Raw genomic sequence first — 20,899 nt, 5'->3', positions numbered from 1 at the left:
AATATGCTAGTCCACTACGATCAAATAAAACCAGTAACGTTGGCATATGACGCATCACCTGAAGACAAGAATGGGAAAGAGCAGCCAATCTCATTTGTATCTAGAACTCTCACTGAGGCTAAGAAGAACTATCCACAGATAGAGCACGAGACACTGGCCATATTGAATTTGGAGTTACCAAGTTCCAAAACTATCTACTTGGAAGAAACTACAAGCTGTTAACTGATCACAAACCGTTAATAACCAGCGTTGCCAACCTGATCGAATAGAATTATCGTACCAACACCCGAAAATTATCGTATTTCAGTTCTATTTATCGTACGCTTCAAAAATATCTTGAGGTCTGACTAGCGAGTACAAAAGGGGGCGAAATTAAAAAAAACGAACGGTCCTTCTCTCTCTTTTGACATAGAGGAATAGAGAATCACCGGCAGCGTTGCCATACGTACTATAATTACGGTACAAATACCATTTTGCATAATATTATAAATGGTACTATTGTTTTGAGAGCGTCCTATAATTTAGCGTCAAAATTGGTATTTTTCAACAACGTACATAACAAAAACTCATTCCTACTGAATTTGCCGATATCTTACGTTGTAATATCGTACAACCTACTGAATTATTGTACAATTGCCGATATCGTACGTTCTGATATCGTACATCGTACGGAAGGTGAAATTATCATACAAAACGATAATTATCGTACGGGTTGGCAACGCCGTTAATAACGTTATTTTCAGAAAACCAATCCATTCCAGCTATGGCATCTCCAGAATTCAGAGATGGGCGTTGACAGTATCCTCGTATCAGTGCAACATCTGCTACAAACAAGTTTAACGGTAACGCCGACGCTCTAAGCAGGCTGCTTACGAAAATATCGGAATTAATATCACCCGAACCAGAAGAGCACGTCTTCAGTATTTCCGCCATGCAAACTTTTTTGAACGTCACACTGCGAATGCTTCAACCAGTGGCGTCGCTAGGGTGTTTTAGGCGGCGCTTGAGCCACCTGTAAAATGTCTGAAGCGCCACATAAAATTTCCGAAAAGCGCCTCCTAAAATTCCCAATCGAACTTAAAAATGGGCATCAAAATATAATTTTTCCTAGTCGGCCTCAATTTTTCAACGTTACAAACCTTTTTGCGAGCTCCCCTCTCCCCCATATCACTCACTAGGACGCCCCTGACCAGTGCTTATGGCTTAAGCGCCACCAGTTTTGAAATCCTGGTGACGCCACTGGCTTCAACAAGAAACTCAACAAAATCCGAGTTTTCAGGAAGTCCTGAAGATTACCAAGGACGGGTGGCTAACTTCAGATCTCAAGTGATACTTAACTACTGTTTTACCCATAGAGTAAACCACTCACATAGAGTGGAAGGCTATCAGCGAAACTTGTGAACACTTTTCGTACGCAACGTCTTGTTTTCGAGGCGTGAAATAAACAAGTTGGCCTAAAGGTAATGTCCAATAACTGGATAAAAAAGTAAGTTTATATTCTAAACAATGTAAACACAACACCATCGCTCTTCGGACTATATTTATTCACGCCTCGGAAACAAGTTGGCCCGTTCGGATTAATGTCTAATGCGCTTCCATAGGGCCTTCCACGCTATGTTAGTGGGTTACTCTATGGTTTTCCCATTCTTCCGTCGTAAGGACGAAATTACTTGTAGTAAAGGAATCTAGCTGTGGAATAATCGAGTCATCGTTCCCGTGAAGTACCGAGAGCGAATCTTAGAAGAATTTCACCGCACACACCGAGGAATGAGTCAGACGAAGGTGTTGGCAAGGTCGAAAGTCTGGTGGCCACACTTCTTTACCACATTTCAATTATTACTTTGGTAGTGCAACATCTTAAACTCCTAGAAAAGGGACGATAAAACGTCCTACAATGAAAACGAAAGTTCATATAAACGCCGCGCCAGGCCGCCGCCGCCGTTAAATTTTGGATCAATGCCGCCGCCGACAAAAAAGGCGGCGCATGCCGATTGCGCCGCCGATGGAAAAGCACCGGATCGCCGCCGCCGGTCATAATTTCGCGGCCTCGGGGTCTACTCCTTAGCACATCGTAAAATTGCAAACTAACATTTAAACGTTGAGAGTAAACGTAGCTTTACTGTATATACAATCAACACTCCTAGATATAATTTTTCTATATAGTTTTCTATAGTTTTATGTTGTGTTTGAAATCTGAGACAGCTTGAGAGGTGACGATGTAGGCTAGCAGCAAATTTACAGCTAAACGACAACGACTAATAATGTTCGGGTTGGCGTGCCATAGGTGCGTTTCGAATCTCTGCAATCGCATACAAGTACCTCAAAGAATTTTTTTATTTTTTTTCAATGTTCACGTTCTCTTAAAGGGGTAATATTATTGGGCGATAGGCAGTAAGAAGTGTAGGATTTTGCGAACAGTTTTTAGGTGTCGCGACTCTGATGAACTGTTGTTCCCGCTGTAAGGGCTTGAGACATTATACTAATCCGACGATCATGTGAATTGAAAAATAAACAGTTAAAACTAAAAACTAATAATCAGCTAGGCTAATACCTAAGGCACAACTCATCTAGCGACTTTTAATGCCTTAAACAGGTGCGAACCAACAGCTCCCTACACTAATCATTACCAGGTTATTACCGTTAACCTCTAAAGGTTTTTGTGGAAAGGGGAAACCGAAGAACTCTGGGGAAAACCCCTTAAACCAGTGGGGAGAGAACTTGCAAAATCTACGAGGAAGGGGTTGTTCCGAGCTGTAGCCCAGTGCCACCATTTGGGATCGAACCCGGCTCCTCTTGCTGCGAGGCGAAAGTGCTAACCACTCCGCGATTAAATATTGGTTACAACTATAAATACTGAATAGTTAAGCAAAAAGGGAATATATAGTTTAAAGTTTTACACGCTAAATATTTGTTCTACATTGTACGCTCGCTCGCTCTTCTTCGCTTCTACGCTTCTACTTCAAAAACGCTAACTGAAACCAAAACTTTCTTTCGGCGAGAGGAGCCCTCTCACTTATCTTTTTCCCTGCCCTTTTGCAGTACAGATTTGGGACACCCCTAATTCCTCACTTAGTCACGGCCCAATGGCGACCAGAAACGTCCGCTAGAAATGGGGGTAGAAAATGGACTTGGGCTCTCTCTATTTTTCGCGCTTACGTTGGTTAATGATATTAATGATGATCTGTCGCGGGGTGATTGCGTAATCCTAGGAGCAACAAACACAAGGAGAACGCAGCTAGCCTTTAAACACGCTAACGAATGGTTGTGTATGAATTTCATTGGATGAACGTCACGAGCCTTTACGCTGAACGTTTTACGGGCGGGGGGGGGAAGACAATTTCCGAATTTTCCCCTTCCAACGGCAGCAGGCGCTAAAGCGTCTAGCCAATGAAAAACGTACGCAAGAAAATCAACGACTTTTGATGGGTTGCGTTCTCCTTGTGTGGGGTGTTGTGTTTGTTTCTCCTAGGTTACATGAGAAGAAAATATAATAAGTATAGGGGTACAGAAAATATAAAACAAGGTTACAAAAAATAAAACTTATACAAATTTAAACGAAGCCGAAAATTATTTCTACAATAAGCACATTGTTAATATTTTTTGACCATCTCAAATTATAACATAAGATTTTAAAAAACTTATACGTAATTACACCGAAAAAATTGCGTAAATATTCGTTGTCAGCAAAAAGAAGATCAGTTTCAGCAAACCTGTTAACAAAAACAGCAAAACTATTTATTTCTCACTTAAAAGCTTATATTTTGCATAGCTTGTACCCTAGTCTCCTCTGTTTGCCCGAATCATCTACCCTAGTCTCCTCTGTTTGCCCGAATCATCTACCCTAGTCTCCCCTGTTTGCACGAATCATCTACCCTAGTCTCCCCTGTTTGCACGAATCATCTCCCCTAGTATCCCCTGTTTGCACGAATCATCTCCCCTAGTATCCCCTGTTTGCATGAATCATCTACCCTAGTCTCCCCTGTTTGCACGAATCATCTACCCTAGTATCCCCTGTTTGCACGAATCATCTCCCCTAGTATCCCCTGTTTGCATGAATCATCTACCCTAGTCTCCCCTGTTTGCACGAATCATCTCCCCTAGTATCCCCTGTTTGCACGAATCATCTCTCCTAGTATCCCCTGTTTGCACGAATCATCTACCGTAGTCTCCCCTGTTTGCACGAATCATCTACCCTAGTCTCCTATGTTTGCACGAATCATCTCCCCTAGTATCCCCTGTTTGCACGAATCATCTACCCTAGTATCCCCTGTTTGCACGAATCATCTACCCTAGTATCCCCTGCTACTACGAATCTTCTTGGCCACTAAGCTCTGAAGAATGACCGCAGGAAAATAGTTTAATACCAGGCAGTAAGAGTAGACGCTACTACAAGTCTTTTCACCTTAAAAACAGTATTCTTAGGGGCACAAACATAAAATAACTTTCAAGACATTTTCGCCGAAAGCGGTTGAAGTTAATTCCGAAACGAGAAAAGCGTGTTTTTGTTTTCAAGCCAAAAACGCAGAAACTTTCTGTCTTTTCATTTGTTTTTCATATTTTAATAATTTTCACGAAAAGGGTTGAGTTTAGCCGGTAGCAAGTCTACTTCCGTAAGTTAATATTACGCTTGATATTATACCTAAACCAGATGGCCCCAAAAGGAAGAAATTAAAATCTGATTCTGTTAGTGAAATCTTAATGAAAATACATGAAATGAAAGAAGAGGCTCGAGACAAACGGCATAAAGAGAAAATGGACCTTCTTAGGGAACTTTTCAAATCTCAACCTGTTTAAAACAATCTTGATTTTTTTAATGGTAAAAAAATATTGCGATACTGCTTTGTATTTCTAAAAGGAAAATAAAGAGTATTTTTTAACAATTTCATTTTTATTTCAGTTAAGTTTACGTCTAAAAAAATTCTATTATTGTATTATTCATTCTAAGGAATTGCAGATGTCATTTCTTTTTGCTTCACCAAGTTGAATATAATTCCTTTTGGCGCTGATTTTGAGAACCTATTTCTTCAGGACAGCATTCCCGCATATCATCTTGAATTTCATCATCTCCACCATCACTATGATCATCTCCCCCCATTCATCATCGTACTCTATACATAAGTTATGTAGAACGCAGCATGCCATAATTAGTTTCAAAATGCCGAAAGTGTTTTCAATCAAAACCCTGGTTGCACAAAATCGATAATTATATATTTTTTGCAGTTCAGTTAAAGGTCTGGAATCAGGGTAAGGTTTCAGGAGCCTTTCTCTTAGTGGATAAGCAGCATCTCCGATGATGTGGTAATCTTTCTGACATATATTGGGAAGCTTTTTTGCAATGAATGACAGTTTCATAACTCTAGCGTCATGTATTTTATTTGGTATTCCAGTGAATACATCAAGAAACCTTCGCTTTGAATCGCATATACCTTGTAATGTGATAGAAGTCATGTCGTGCCTATTAGTATAAGTGGATTTAATTTTGTGGGCGGGAGTCCTTATACTAATATAGCAGCCATCGATACACCCAAGAACACCGGGAAATCCACCCTCCTAAATTATGAAGTTGATATCAGTATCTTTATAGTACGCGTATGTGGTCTAATATGTAAATATATAATCAATCACATCCCTAAAACCTTCTTCTATTTCTTTTTTTCCTTCCCGAGTTGCTGGAAATTTAATTACTGTTGGCGCAATGTCAACAAAAAAGTCCAAAACTCTCTGCAAAATCCGAAAAAAGAACTTTCCGCAACTCCAAATCGGCCAGCCACATCACGAACACAACACTTATTACCAGTAAACCTTAAATAAGAGTTAATTAAATAATAAGGATATTTGTAATGCTACACAAAACATACCAAAGAAAAGAGAATACATGAGTCTCTGCGGAAATAGGTTCCCTGACACCATGACTTATATTTTTGGGAAAAAATACCGATTCTTCAAAACGAGCAATAATACTGTCCGAAGTATTTCTATTCAAACGGAAATTTCTTCTGAACTTTATAAAAATGATAAGAATAACAATTAGAATCATCAAACTATTGTTTACTTGAAATTTAATGTTACATCTTTACAAGGCTTATGAAACAAATTACTTACTTCTTCATCCGAATATTCATTTACAACATTTCCAATGTACCCAACTATCTTTGGTCTTTTCATTTTAGCTTTTAATAATTCTAAAATATCATCATCAGAACTGTCAGTTGAAGACTCAAGGAAAAGATAAGCAGCTCTCAATTTGTTGTCGGCCATTTTTAAAACACCTTAAAAATTGCTCTTTTTTGGTTTCCCCGTCCCTCGAGTTGGGGCAGCTCGGATCAATCCGCGAGGAAGCAACAGTGCCAATGGAAGACGTGCCTCCTTTTTGGAGTTGCCCTTTTTGTCCCAATGGAACACGTTTTATATTTAGGAGCGCTCCAGGAGTGCTCAGAGGACTCCAATGGAAAACGCCATTAGATAGATAAATTAGAACTCGTGCCTATTACAACTCAGTTGTTATACGTAACTAAACTAGTAACAACATTGTAACTTTGTAAGTCAATATTTAAAGCAACTGTCAGCTCTATCGTTGCCACCAGCCTGTACTATGATAAGGGTCTCGTTGTTAGAGATTCATCGAAAAACCGACTTTACCGGAGAGCCTGGGGCCATCTATTAATGGCACAAGAAAGTTAAAATAAAAAATAGCGAAACGTCAGATAACCATTTATCAAGGTTATAATTAGACAACTTATACTATACTCAGTGGACTTTAACCTAAATTATATATCCCGTATAAAATATATTGTTATAAATTACTATAATTTCGGTCATTGAAAAATTTACAAACGAGCCAATCAACGCGAGAGGTACATTTTGGTCAAAATGTAGCTTAAGTATTTTGTTTGGATTTCGACGCTAGCGACATCTCTAGAAAAAAGAGCTAGTACACGTCGAGCGCGACTTTTGCTTTAAATACATAATTAAAATTTGGTTAAAGGAGGAAATTCGAACACCATGCGAGACAGTGGCGTAGCCAGGATTTTGTTTCGGGGGGGGGGGCACACCATTGAAAAAAAAGTAAAAAAATATAAATATTTGTATGTACGACCATACGTTTCGGAGGGGAGGCATGTGCCCCCTGTAACAGTTTGGACAATAACAAGATATTTTTGACCTTGAAAACAGAACTCAAAGCTCGGGGGAGGGGGCTACTTTGGTACCTAACCAAATGTTTATGAACTTTTGGAATGGTTATGAATATCTAAGCTACGACAACAGCCCTAAAAGTTTAACCTATTGGTGCCGTCATCCAGTAATAATGGGTTGACTCTAGCGACCCCATACTGCAGTTTGTAACTTGACTAATAAACGATTTCACTAGTTATATTATACAAACTATTTATGGAATGAACATCATTATTTTGATAAACCTACTTTTGCACGTGACAATTTAAAGTTTAAAATTATCGAGTTTTTGCGTTAAATCTCGCTTCGCTTCAACAATAATTCTCCATGTTGCTTTAATGCTATTTTTTAGCGAACCGATTTATAGACAGGTACACTTATTTATTTACCCAGCTGCCAGTTGAACTCACAACTGAACCGAGTAGTATGTAATAGTCTTTGGTAGCAAGGCTCCGAAGTATTATTTAACAGGTCGTAAATAATATGGTAAATAATGGTAAATTACGTTATGGTGTAAAATGGGAAACGTGGTAAATATTTACAGATAATGGTAAATAATATATTTCCATTAATTATCTACAGATTTTAAAACTTAAATCTACGTTTATGGAGATACAACCTTTAAGATTTAGAACAGACTTGTAGAGTAATGAAAGTTAAGATTAAGATCTTATAAAGTTGATATATTCCTTTTTAGAATTAGTTTCTAGATTTATCATATTATTATACAATATTTACCATTATTTAACAGAATTTAACCCTATTTAACCTTATTTACCATATTTAGCATTATTTACCCCTATTTGACATGATTTATCTTATTTACCACATTTACCATTATTTACCATTACTTACCCCATTTTACCATATTTATCATATTTACCATTATTTACCCATATTTAACGTTTTACCATATTTACCACTATTTACCATATTTACCACAATTCACCATTATTTACCACAATTCACCATATTTACCACTACACTATTTACCATTATTTAAAAGTGGTATTTTTGGAAGACTGCTTGGTAGTAGTATTTTTAGACTAGGGCTTATTAAGACACTATGGTACTATGAGCTGAACTAAATCTTGATTGCACAATAACTCTAGAGATCAGTTCAGTGATATTTTTTTTGCAAAGCCAAATTGTCATACTTTTATTATGCAACTTATGGTAATATGAGGTTAAAATACATGGTCTGGCACGAAAAATCGGCAACAAACTTTAAACATGAATAAAACATAATTTAAATACTAATATTTTTAAAGTTTAAATTTAAAGTAACGCAGTGTTTTGACCATCGTCATTCGTAAGAAAATCCGCTACTCCACTAAAATTAAAATGGGAACCCTGTTTTAAAATATTATGTAACCAAAGATTGCATTCAAAACTATCTACTTTTCTATGTAAATTAATTATGTAGATTTTGTTCGTGATTTTAAGTGCAAATTCCGTAAGCAGAAGAAAATAGGGGGAAGTACGCTTCTAGTCAGCTTTGGAAAGGCGTCACTTTTCACGAATTTTCGCGCTAAAACGGTTTGGCGGGAAATCGCGGATGATTACATCGTTTAAAAAATAAATTTTTCTTAAATTGAACAATTGTGACATATTGTCCTTCTCATTCTCTGCTAATTGAGCTAAGGCGTATTTGCTTTCGTCGTTTATAGCCGTGTTGAATCAAAACAAAATTGGAACTACTTTTTCAGTTTGGTTTATTATGCGTAAAAAGGCATTTTCGTGGGTCACACGACGACTTCTACGGCTCAAAGCTACAGATACGTACTTCCCCTATTTTCTTCTGGTAAGTTATGAGATAGCTGTTGCTTTTCTGGGTGCTCTGATTTAAAAATTGGCACTGGTAAGTCAATATGGTAGATGACTGGCGCCATCTACTGCATAGTTGATGAAGCTCTGCTGATATTTTTTAAACGGAACAGAAACTAAATCGAAAAGTCGTCTGCTCACACGCGTTACTACTCGTTTTCTACTTAACTTGCGCCAATCACTTTTAGCTTAATTACTCAAACGTGAAATTTGGTACTAGAAATGTGAAGTTCGTTGATTCACCATAAATATGGAAGCACAAACTCCCTCTAGGCTCTAAGGTTAAATGCCGACCTATTTAGTAGTTTCAGGTAATATTGATTTCACTTTTAAAGAAATTTATCGTTGAAACAAAAAAAATTACATCGTATTTTTTCAATGCGCGTTTGTAGTTTTAGCTGAAGAACTAGGTGGCCAAAACGTCTGCAGAGGAGCTGTAGAAAAACATTCGTTTACGTGGATAATAAAGCTTGCCTCACCTCCTGCTAGGAGCAACAAACACAGCACCCCACACAAGGACAATGCAACCCGTCAAAATTCGTCTTTTTACTTGTGTACATTTTTCATTGGTTAGACACTTTAGCGCCTGCTGCCGTCAGAAGGGGAAAATTTAGAAATTGTCTTCCTCCTTTACGTAAAACGTTCAGCGTAAAGGCTCGTCCAATGAAATTTGTACGTGCTCTACGTTAGCGTGTTTAAAGGCTAGTTGCGTTCTCCTTGTGTTTGTTGCTCCTAGCCTCCTGTTTACATGTATTTACTTCGATAATTTTAACACATTTTTGGAGATTTGAAAAATAGGTCTTCAATGCGTCGCTTTTACATTTACGATTCCTATTTTTTGTGTAAATAGTTCAGTGAAATTAAGATTGAATTACGATTAGCCTGATAGAATTATGATTAGTGTTATTAATTTACGATTAACCTTGCTAAATTGCGCTAAGTCTGATTTAATAAGACTAATTCGATTGCAATTAGACTAATGTAATAACTATAAGCCTGTTTTAATTACAATTAGACTGATTAAATTACGATTATCCTCATTAAATTACGGTTATCCTCATTAAATTAGGTTATCATAATAAAATTTTGGTTATCCTAATTAAAGTACGATTATCGTAATAAAATTACGATTACTGTTATCTTCATTAAGTTACTATTATCTTCATTAAGTTACTATTATCTTCATTGAGTTACTATTATCTTCATTGAGTTACTATTATCTTCATTAAATTACGATTATCATAATTAAATTACGATTATCATAATTAAGTTACTGTTATCTTCATTAAGTTACTATTATCTTCATTAAGTTACTATTATCTTCATTGAGTTACTATTATCTTCATTGAGTTACTATTATCATAATTAAATTACGATTATCATAATTAAATTACGATTATCATAATTAAATTACGACTATCATAATTAAATTACGATTATCATAGTAAAATTACGATTATCATCATTAAATTACGATTATCATAATTAAGGTACAATTATCATAATTAAATTACGATTATCATAATAAAATTATGATTATCATAATTAAATTACGATTATCATAATTAAATTATGATTATCATAGTCAAATTACGATTATCATAAGAAATTACGGTTATCCTCATGAAATTACGATTATCCTCATGAAATTACGATTATCATAATTAAGTTACTATTATCTTCATTATGTTACTATTATCTTCATTAAGTTACTATTACCTTCATTAAATTACGATTATCATCATTAAATTACGATTATCCTCATTAAATTACGATTATCATAATAAAATTACGATTATCATAATAAAATTAGGATTATCATAATTAAATTACGGTTAGCCTGATTAAATTACGATATGTCAAATTAAATTACGGTAAGCCTGATTAAATTACGATATGTCAGATTAAATTAAGGTTAGCCTGATTAAATTACGATATGTCAGATTAAATTACGGTTAGCCTGATTAAATTACGGTTAACCTGATTAAATTACGATATGTCAGATTAAATTACGGTTAGCCTGATTAAATTACGATATGTCAAATTAAATTACGGTTAGCCTGATTAAATTACGATATGTCAGATTAAATTACGGCTAGTCTGATTAAATTACGATATGTCAGATTAAATTACGATATGTCAGATTAAATTACGATATGTCAGATTAAATTACGATATGTCAGATTAAATTACGATATGTCAGATTAAATTACCATATGTCAGATTAAATTACGATATGTCAGATTAAATTACGATATGTCAGATTAAATTACGATATGTAAGGTTAAATTATGATTTGTCAGATTAAATTACGAGATGTCAGATTAAATTACGGTTAGCCTGATTAAATTACGAGATGTCAAACTAAATTACGGTTAGCCTGATGATTAAATTACGATATGTCAGATTAAATTACGGTTAGCCTGATTAAATTACGATATGTCAGATTAAATTACGATATGTCAGATTAAATTACGGTTAGCCTGATTAAATTACGATATGTCAGATTAAATTACGATATCTCAGATTAAATTACGGTTAGCCTAATTAAATTACGATATGTCAAATTAAATTACGGTTAGCCTGATGATTAAATTACGATATGTCAGATTAAATTACGGTTAGCCTGATTAAATTACGATATGTCAGATTAAATTACGATATGTCAGATTAAATTACGATATGTCAGATTAAATTACGATATGTCAGATTAAATTACGATATGTCAGATTAAATTACCATATGTCAGATTAATTTACGATATGTCAGATTAAATTACGATATGTAAGGTTAAATTATGATTTGTCAGATTAAATTACGATATGTCAGATTAAATTACGGTTAGCCTGATTAAATTACGATATGTCAAATTAAATTACGGTTAGCCTGATGATTAAATTACGATATGTCAGATTAAATTACGGTTAGCCTGATTAAATTACGATATGTCAGATTAAATTACGATATGTCAGATTAAATTACGGTTAGCCTGATTAAATTACGATATCTCAGATTAAATTACGGTTAGCCTGATTAAATTACGATATGTCAAATTAAATTACGGTTAGCCTGATGATTAAATTACGATATGTCAGATTAAATTACGGTTAGCCTGATTAAATTACGGTTAGCCTGATTAAATTACGATATGTCAGATTAAATTACGATATGTCAGATTAAATTACGATATGTCAGATTAAATTACGATATGTCAGATTAAATTACGATATGTCAGATTAAATTACGATATGTCAGATTAAATTACGGTTAGCCTGATTAAATTACGATATGTTAGATTAAATTACGATATGTCAGATTAAATTATGGTTAGCCTGATTAAATTACGATATGTCAGATTGAATTACGATATGTCAGATTAAATTACGGTTAGCCTGATTAAATTACGTTATGTCAGATGAAATTTTGGTAACCCCAATTAAATTACAATTAGAGTGAGCTGTTGTAGAGATACCTTGAATTTATGTACAAGCGAATTTTAGTTACCCTTTTATTATAGTGAATCAGAATTTGCCGCGTCGAATCCATCATACAGAGGTTATCGTTCGGCCGGAACGTAGCAGTTGTTTGGCAGACACGCCTCCACACTTCCCGTAGATAGTTCATTTTTCGAGGACGCGCACATACAGTTTATATAGACAGCTTCCCAACATTTCGACGTTTTTGTTTATAATAGTGGATCAATTTAAAGTGTTTTGAAAATTTGGTTGGTACCGAAATCGCTTTTATTTATACTTTGAGAGAATGACTACACTGTTAGAAAAAATATTTAATGCAACTGTCGGCTCTATCATCGCCACCTGTATTATGGCAAAGCCCCTGTAGTTAGAGACGGCCATGAATCTTTCCGATTCTTCGAAAAAAAGCGACTTTAGTAGAGAGCGTGGTGCCATCTATTAATGGCAAAGTAAGTTGAAATTCAAAATAGCCAAATGATAACGTCGTCAGAGCTAGGAGGATGGAAATACTGGAGGGGAAATATGGAATTCATAGGCCTGGCAATGTGGGGAATTCGGACATACGATACTAGAGACACCTAGCGGACACCGTAGTCAAAATTGCGTCCGCGTGTTCGTTGGGACTTAGTTAGAAATGCGTGCTGGTTTTAAAATCATGTTAAAGATTTATTTATTTTGTCTTCCAATTAAATCAACATCTCCGAAATTAGTTTCGTAGAATCCAGGTAGAATATTCTTGTTTCAACTTGTACAAAAAATCCTTGTGAGTAGAGTGTTGTCGTCTGAAACCCTGCGACGTCACCATTGTAATTTGCCTATTGATAAAAAACGGTAACTGTCATGGCGGCCACTATTAACACTACAGCTGTGACGTTACAAGTTTTCAAAATCGTATCAGACGACAACACTCTATAGAATGAAAAGTAGACAAAATTTATAGAGACAAAAAATTCCGCTCGTATGTTCGAAATTGTATAGCTCTCGCGTTGCCGAAGCTCAGCGAGTCCGTGAGGGGGGAATACAAATTTCTGTTCCAGGTACGCAGTATTATGAATAAAGTAAAATCAAACCACTTTTGCATAGTAAAAATTAAAAGAACATTTTATTTAAAATGCTGGTCACGACTAGTTTCGCTTACCGTTCGGTAGCATCATCAGGTGTGTGAGTGAAAGCGAAACTCGGTTACAATTTCCACAAAGTGGCTAAAAAATTATTTGGACCTTCGTCACGATTAAAGATTAAGTTTGTTTTTTTGTGGTCTAAAATTTCCAACGATTCCCTGAGATTAAGTTTTATATAGTTATCAATTTTACATATTATTTTGCTTTCATTAAACATAATGGAGTGGCTGGGGTTGTTTTTTATATGTTCGGCGAGAGCGGAAGAATAGGTTTTATTATTTTTTACATCGTTTTTATGTTCGTTTAATCTAAATTTGAAGTTGCGTTTAGTTTGGCCAATATATATGCCTTTACATGAACAAGGAATTTTATAAATACCATAGTTTTCGGAAATTGGGATTTTGTCTTTTTTGGGGGCCAACGTGTTAATTATTTTATTACATGGTTTAAAAACGGGTTTGATTTTATAGTTACTTAATATGTTGCCTAATTTTTCCGACACATTTTTTATATAAGGGATAACTGTATATATTTTTTTATTTTTTTCGTATGGGATGTTGGTGTTTATTCTTATTGAATGTCTGCTTTTAACTTTAGATAGGGTACGGTTTATTAGGGTTTCGTTATATCCTCTGTCTTTCCCGATAGCTCTTATGAAATTTATTTCATTTTCTAGAGAATCTTGGTCTGAGGAGATTTTGAAGGCTCTATATATGTAGGAGTGAAAGGCTGTTGTTTTTTGACTTTGGGGATGGTTAGAGTTTGCGTGAGGAGGTAAAGATACTGCGAATGGTTTTCTGTATACTGCTGTAGAGATTTGGTTATTATTTTTTATGATTGAGACGTCTAGAAAGGAGATTTTGTTATTAGTTTCTAGTTCGTATGTGAATTGGATCGAGTGGTCTAAGCTATTAAGGTACTTTAAAAAAATTAATAAATTTTCTATTCCATGTTTCCAGAGGGCTAAAATGTCATCTACGTATCTCTTCCAAAATTCTATGGTAAATGGGGAGTTTTTTAAGGCTATGTTTTCTAGTTTATCGATATATAGGTCACATAATAATGGGGAAAGAGAGGAACCCATTGCTAGGCCCTCTATCAGGGTATAGTAGTTGTCGTTAATTTTAAAGAAGGGTTGAATTATACATAATTTTACTAGGGTTAGAATTTTGTCGATTTCGATTGGGTTGTATTTATTGTCTAAGAGTCTTTCTTCTAGTACCGTTAGGGCCCCTTGAATCGGTACCTTAGTGAACAAGGACACAATATCAAAGGACACGAATAGGTCTTCGTTTTCTATTTTTAATTCTTGTAAGTTTGTTTTCAGTTCTGTAGAGTTCTTGATGGTGTGTTGAAAATTTGATTTAAGATGGGATAGTTTTTAACGATGTATTTGGCGGTCGGTTGAGCAGATGAGTTGATATTGTCAATGGGTTCCTCTCTTTCCCCATTATTATGTGACCTATATATCGTATTCCTAGCTTGCGTAAATGGCCCTCGTGCATAAATTAATAGCAAATTTTATGGAAGACCCCTTAATAGGTCCAATTTGCAGCGCCGTCTCTCGTAAATAAAATCATAGAAACAAGTAGTCGCGATATTGATAATACCCCCACTTCTTAGGGAGCGTGCCCGGGCCTTTATAATAACGTAGGCAACGATGTGAGCTTAGATCTCACTAGGCTTAAGTGTTTTAAAGCAGTTAACAGAGTTTACACTAGGCTTAAGAAAAGTGTTTTAAAGCAGTTAACAGAGTTTACACTAGGCTTAAGAAAAGTGTTTTAAAGCAGTTAACAGAGTTTACACTAGGCTTAAGAAAAGTGTTTTAAAGCAGTTAACAGAGTTTACACTAGGCTTAAGAAAAGTGTTTTAAACTAGTTAACAGTTAGAAAAAAGGGTTTGATTATAAACCTCCAAGGTTCTTAAAAATAATTCCACAAATTCAAACCCTCCAAAACCCTTTAACGGAAATTTTCAAACCCACAAGGCTTAAAAATGAGCACTTTTATGATTATAAATTGAACCATTAGAAACCCTTTAAAAACTTCCTAGGGTTTGCAACAAAACCCCGTAAATACAATCGACACAACACGGTTTATATTTAAACTCTTTTCAAACCCTTCAAAAACTTCCTAGGGTTTGTATTTATAGATTAAATTAAAATTAATTAATTTAATTTACGACTTTATAACAAATTTTGACGATTGCAACGGGTGCGTTTCGAACCCAAGCCCCCTAGCACGGCAGGCGGCCGTTTTACCACAGAACCACCGAAAGATGTGTGGTTGCAACGATGTTTAGAGAAACCATTTTGGTTAAAGTCCGTCTTCCTTTACGTTTTATGAAATTATTATATAAAATAAATATCAAATTTTGGCGTAGATGGCGTGAGATAGTTTAATACGTGCAGGGTTTGAAAAGGGTTTTAAAAAGTGATAAATTATTATTTTTTTCTATAGGTTCTTAAATGGGAATCCTAAGGGTTTTCCATTAACCTATAGGGGTTTCCTTTAAACATGTAAACCCTTTTCAAACCATGCTAGTTGCCAAAACAAACCTTAAGGGTTTATAATTTTTTCCTAAACTTTTTTTAAACCCAAAGCAAACCCTAATAAAACCCATGGAAACCCTTTTTTCTAGAGTTTAGTTCTTTCGCTAACCGTAAAATGCCGTAATGTGTCCGTCTAGTCCGTGCGACTACGTTCGCTACGTGTTCTTTGAAAAAGAGACCGGAGTCCAGGATAATGCCCAAGTCTTTTAAGCTGTCAATGCGCAACACCGCCTTGTCATTGATGGTGTAATTACACATATTTTTGATGGTTTTGCGTGTGAAGGTGGTAGCCAAATTTTTACTTTCGTTTATAATGATATTATTTTTAGTGCACCAGGTATTAATTCTGTTAAGGTCGTCTTGAAGGTTGCTGTTGTCATCGGGGGTAATAATATTATTGTAAACTTTGTTGTCATCTGCGAATTGTTGGATTTTCGAGTGTTTTAGGACGCTTGGTAAGTCGTTAGCATAAATGTTGTAAAAAAGGGGACATAAGGAGCTGCCCTGCGGCACCTCACAGGCGGTAGGGAAAGAAACTTTGGTTTCACTTCATTACGTTGGTGCGGCCGCTAAGATAATCCTTAAGCCAATCGGAGGCCGAGCCCAACATTCCGTATTTTTGCAGTTTCTGGATCAAAAGGAGGTGAGAAACCCTATCAAAGGCTTTCGACAAATCAATAGAGATGACGTCAGCCTGACCGCGATTTGCGACTTGTGGCATAACATCGTGTAGATATGAGATGTGGTTGGTTTCCACTGATCTTAACTTAAAAATACTTTAAATTAAGGATAAAGTCGAATAACTGTACAAAACCCCAACAATTTAGAACAGAAAGTATGCCAAGTTTCAGCATTAAACCCATTACACTTGAACAGATTAAAATCACAAAACATTGGCTTTACAATCAGGTTTAGGCCTTTCTATAAAGTAGCATTGGCCTTCTTGTTTTGTTGTATCGGGCGCGTCACTCGTGACGTAGAAGTGACGTTTCACTATGAAAATTCGACGAGTCACTCTTTTTATAAAGATCTAACCTTCAAAACTGAACTGAACTCATACGTATCTCGCGACGAAATCGATACATTAAAACAAGTTCCGCAAGCGTAATGACTTTATAGAAAGACCTAACCCTAAAAGTATAGTTCATTGAATCTAATAGACGCTTAAATAAATCATCCTCACAGGAAATCGACAAGTAGTAATATTTCAGAGAGCCAGGACCCGCAAGTCATTGTTTATATAGTATTTGTTAAAATAAGGGAAATTTTCAGGGTTGGCAAAAACCTGGCGAACGGGACATGTGGTAAAAACCGGAAAAAGGCGGAAAAAACTCTTTTCATGCTAAATTAATCATTGATATATTTATTAAGTGACTAATTTGGTCATTGCAAATAGGAGAGATGAAAAAAAGGCCAGAAGAAGAGTGAATAGAATAGAAGAATATACTGCTTTTATTATTTCTTCGTTATTGAATTTTGCCACTAGAGGTGGAAAAAACCATGGAAGTACGATTTTCCATACGGTTTTTAACAGGAAAACAAAAGGTGGAAATAACCGCGGAAAAATCTGGTTTTTTCCTCCACCCTTGGCAAAATTGTGCCAACCCTGGAAATTTTTCACCTTTACGCAGCAACAATTAACCGTTCCCCATGGCGTGCCCTTTTAACCAGGTGGCTTGTTTGACACATTTAGGCTTGGTAAAAACATGACGTTCTGTTTACTGATGAAAAGTTTCCACATAACTTCACTACCTTTATTTTCGTCCAAAATTAGTCTGTTTACAAAAGTTATTTTGATTTTGAAGATGCAAGTAACATTAAGATGAAATAAGCATCAATTTGATTTCGATAGATTCGTCCAAACGTAAAATCGCCTCGTCCTGTACCCTGTTTTACCCAATTATCTTAAGTTATGCTAGATAGCCTAAATACCTTCGTAATGCATGTAGCAAAGAAAGGCTTAATTATCTAGCCATGTACATAGTTTTCTGAGGACATCGACTTAATTGTAATCAATGAAAAAATAAAGTATTTAAGATAGCGAGCTTTACATTTTCTTGCCTAATTTTTAGTATATGAATTTTTGATAAAAAAAAATGGACCTGAACCACAGCCAACTTCGATCGCGCATACCGCGCTTTAGCGGCCCCGTCAATCGCCTCGCATCTAATGTTAATTTGCGTGTTTGAATAATCCCGATAGGGGCGCTACATATGACCAAAAACCTACTATCACCAAAGGCGGGGAATACAAGCGAAATCGCGGAAAAAAATTTTTTCTTCGGTTTTCCAATTTCCTAATTAGAAAAAACAAGGTATAGTAAGTTAAACTAACTTTTCGCAATATATTTATGTATAATTCATAATTTAAAAAAATATGACCGTATAAATATTAAATGAAGAAAAAGAGACGCGTTTTTTACGCGAAGGCGCCATATTAGAATACATGTCTTTGAAGGCTGTAGAAGTGTTTAGAGCGTTTGACGCGTAAATAATGTCTCTCTTAAAATTTATAAATCTTTAATAATAACAAATCTTTATTAATAGTAATATATATATATATATATATATATATATATATATATATATATATTACTATTAATAAAGATTTGTTATTAATAAAGATTTATAAATTTTAAGAGATACATTATTTATATATATATATATATATATATATATATATATATATATATATATATATATATATATATATAGTAGTATTATTTTTCTGTAAATCTAATTGGTTTTGAAATTAAGAATCTTAAAACTAATATAATTGAAGATAAAAGATGCTTAGGTACATCTTTGGAACTAAATAGGTAAAAGATAGATGGTCTTCAGCCTGCATTTCAAGGAGGATGATTTCTGTTCAGGTTTGTACCTTTATTATGGAAAATGTTTTCAGTCAGATAAAATTACAAACCGGCCCTTACTAAATAAACAATATTATTCTAGGTTTAAAAAGACGAAAGCTTAAAACTTGTTGAAACCTAAAATTATAATTTATTGCGCTTATGATATATTTTAACTTAATATTATTTAATAAAAAAATGTTAAATAATATATTTACCCTGAAGTTACAGTGAATCTTCTTTTCACTTTTTGTTTTATTTATTTATTTATTTACATGTGTTTATTAAACAATAATACTATGTTGCTGGCAGCATCTAGAGGATGTTCTTGGTTTCTGTTTAACTCTTTTATAATTTATAAACACTGTTAAAAAATTAGAATCATTAAAAAATATTATATTATTAGTTAAATATTAACCTACATTCGGTTTAATTCAATGTTTTTTAAAATTTATTTCAAAATAATTGTTTTCTGTGGATTTTTCCTGTCTGACTAACCTTAAATTTTGGTCGTAGCGAAACCCTGGTGGGAAAATATATACACGGTAAATTCAGGCGATTAACGGGGCCGCTAAAGCGCGGTACGCGTGATCGTACATGTAGTTGGCCGTTCCTGGACAGGCCAATGAGGTAGAATAATTAGAGCTCCAAATCCGCCTTCTAGGACCTACCGTTTCGCGGACAGTATTTGTTGAGTTGAAGAGTTAGGCCTAGTAAATGAACTTAATCAAATCGTGTTGGCGCCATCTATCGAAAACTAAATCTTAATATATTTTGCAAAAGTGTCTGCTTATAGAAACAAATGGCGCCAACACGATTGGATAAAGTTGAATCTTGAGCCCAATTTTCCTACTCAAATAAAATGAGTCCCGCGAATCCTAGATTTGTGTTAAATCGCACAATAGGTGGTTTCTTTTCGCTTGTTCCGGGATCTCGGAGTAGGGTAAGAAGAGTAAGGCTATGACGTCATTTTACTCCTATTCTGTGGTGGAGGATAGTTTGAGTCGGAGTAAAAGCGTTTTTCCAAAATGGCGACCTGTGGCCTTTATAGCGGATAAATCATTGAGTTGGGAATAAATAGAGGTACAACTAAATCTGGCTGGCGCGGGATCAATTTCGTTCAATAAGGAGACTTTATCAACTTTATCGTTCTACCGTGGCGGCATCTGTCTCTAGTGGTGGCAACTATATTGCAATTGAATTTTTTCGCGAATCTGATGCGAAATTGAAATGAATTGATTTCTCGTAACAAACAAACCTTTCAAGTTGTTTAAAAATAATTTTATTATGTCAACACGATCCTTTTTAACTCAAGTTACGGTGAGTTAGCTAATAATTATTTATTTTTAGCCATATAGATGGCGCTACCGCCTAATTATAAAGATGAATTTCGTTCAGTCGTATCAGAACAGGTCCAGCGTAACCATGGCAACCGAAATCGTTATTGTAATTCTAGCAGTATCCTTCCCAATTCAATGGGATAAATTCTGGCTAGCAGACGACAAAATCCGATTTACTCCTTTACACCTCCTTTTCAGAACGACTAAAAAGAGTAGCCCTAATACTGCGGAACAAGCGAACAGTTTATGGGCCGGAGTAATTCTCATCCCCGGAACAGGCGAATAAAACGTTTTCGGGTTAAAAGAGTACACTTTTAAACCGATAACGGGCGAAAACAAACCACCTGTAGTTGGTGCAAACCACGCGATTCCAGTTTGTTTTAAATTACTACAAATAAGCATTGATTGAATAAAATTTTATTAAATTATTTTTCTTTCTACTAGAAAGTTAAAAAAATATTTAATTAATTTCCAAAAAGTGACATTTTTTAATTTACAAAAAGAGTACTAATTGGGAAAAATTTTGAAGTTAGTAATTTGCTAAATTCGGCTATTTGTAT

This window comes from Leiobunum rupestre, chromosome 1 (genome assembly GCF_980474605.1).
Source record: "Leiobunum rupestre chromosome 1, qqLeiRupe1.1.hap1, whole genome shotgun sequence".
NCBI classification, from domain to species: Eukaryota; Metazoa; Arthropoda; class Arachnida; order Opiliones; family Sclerosomatidae; genus Leiobunum; species Leiobunum rupestre.
This window is presented reverse-complemented; position numbering follows the sequence as displayed.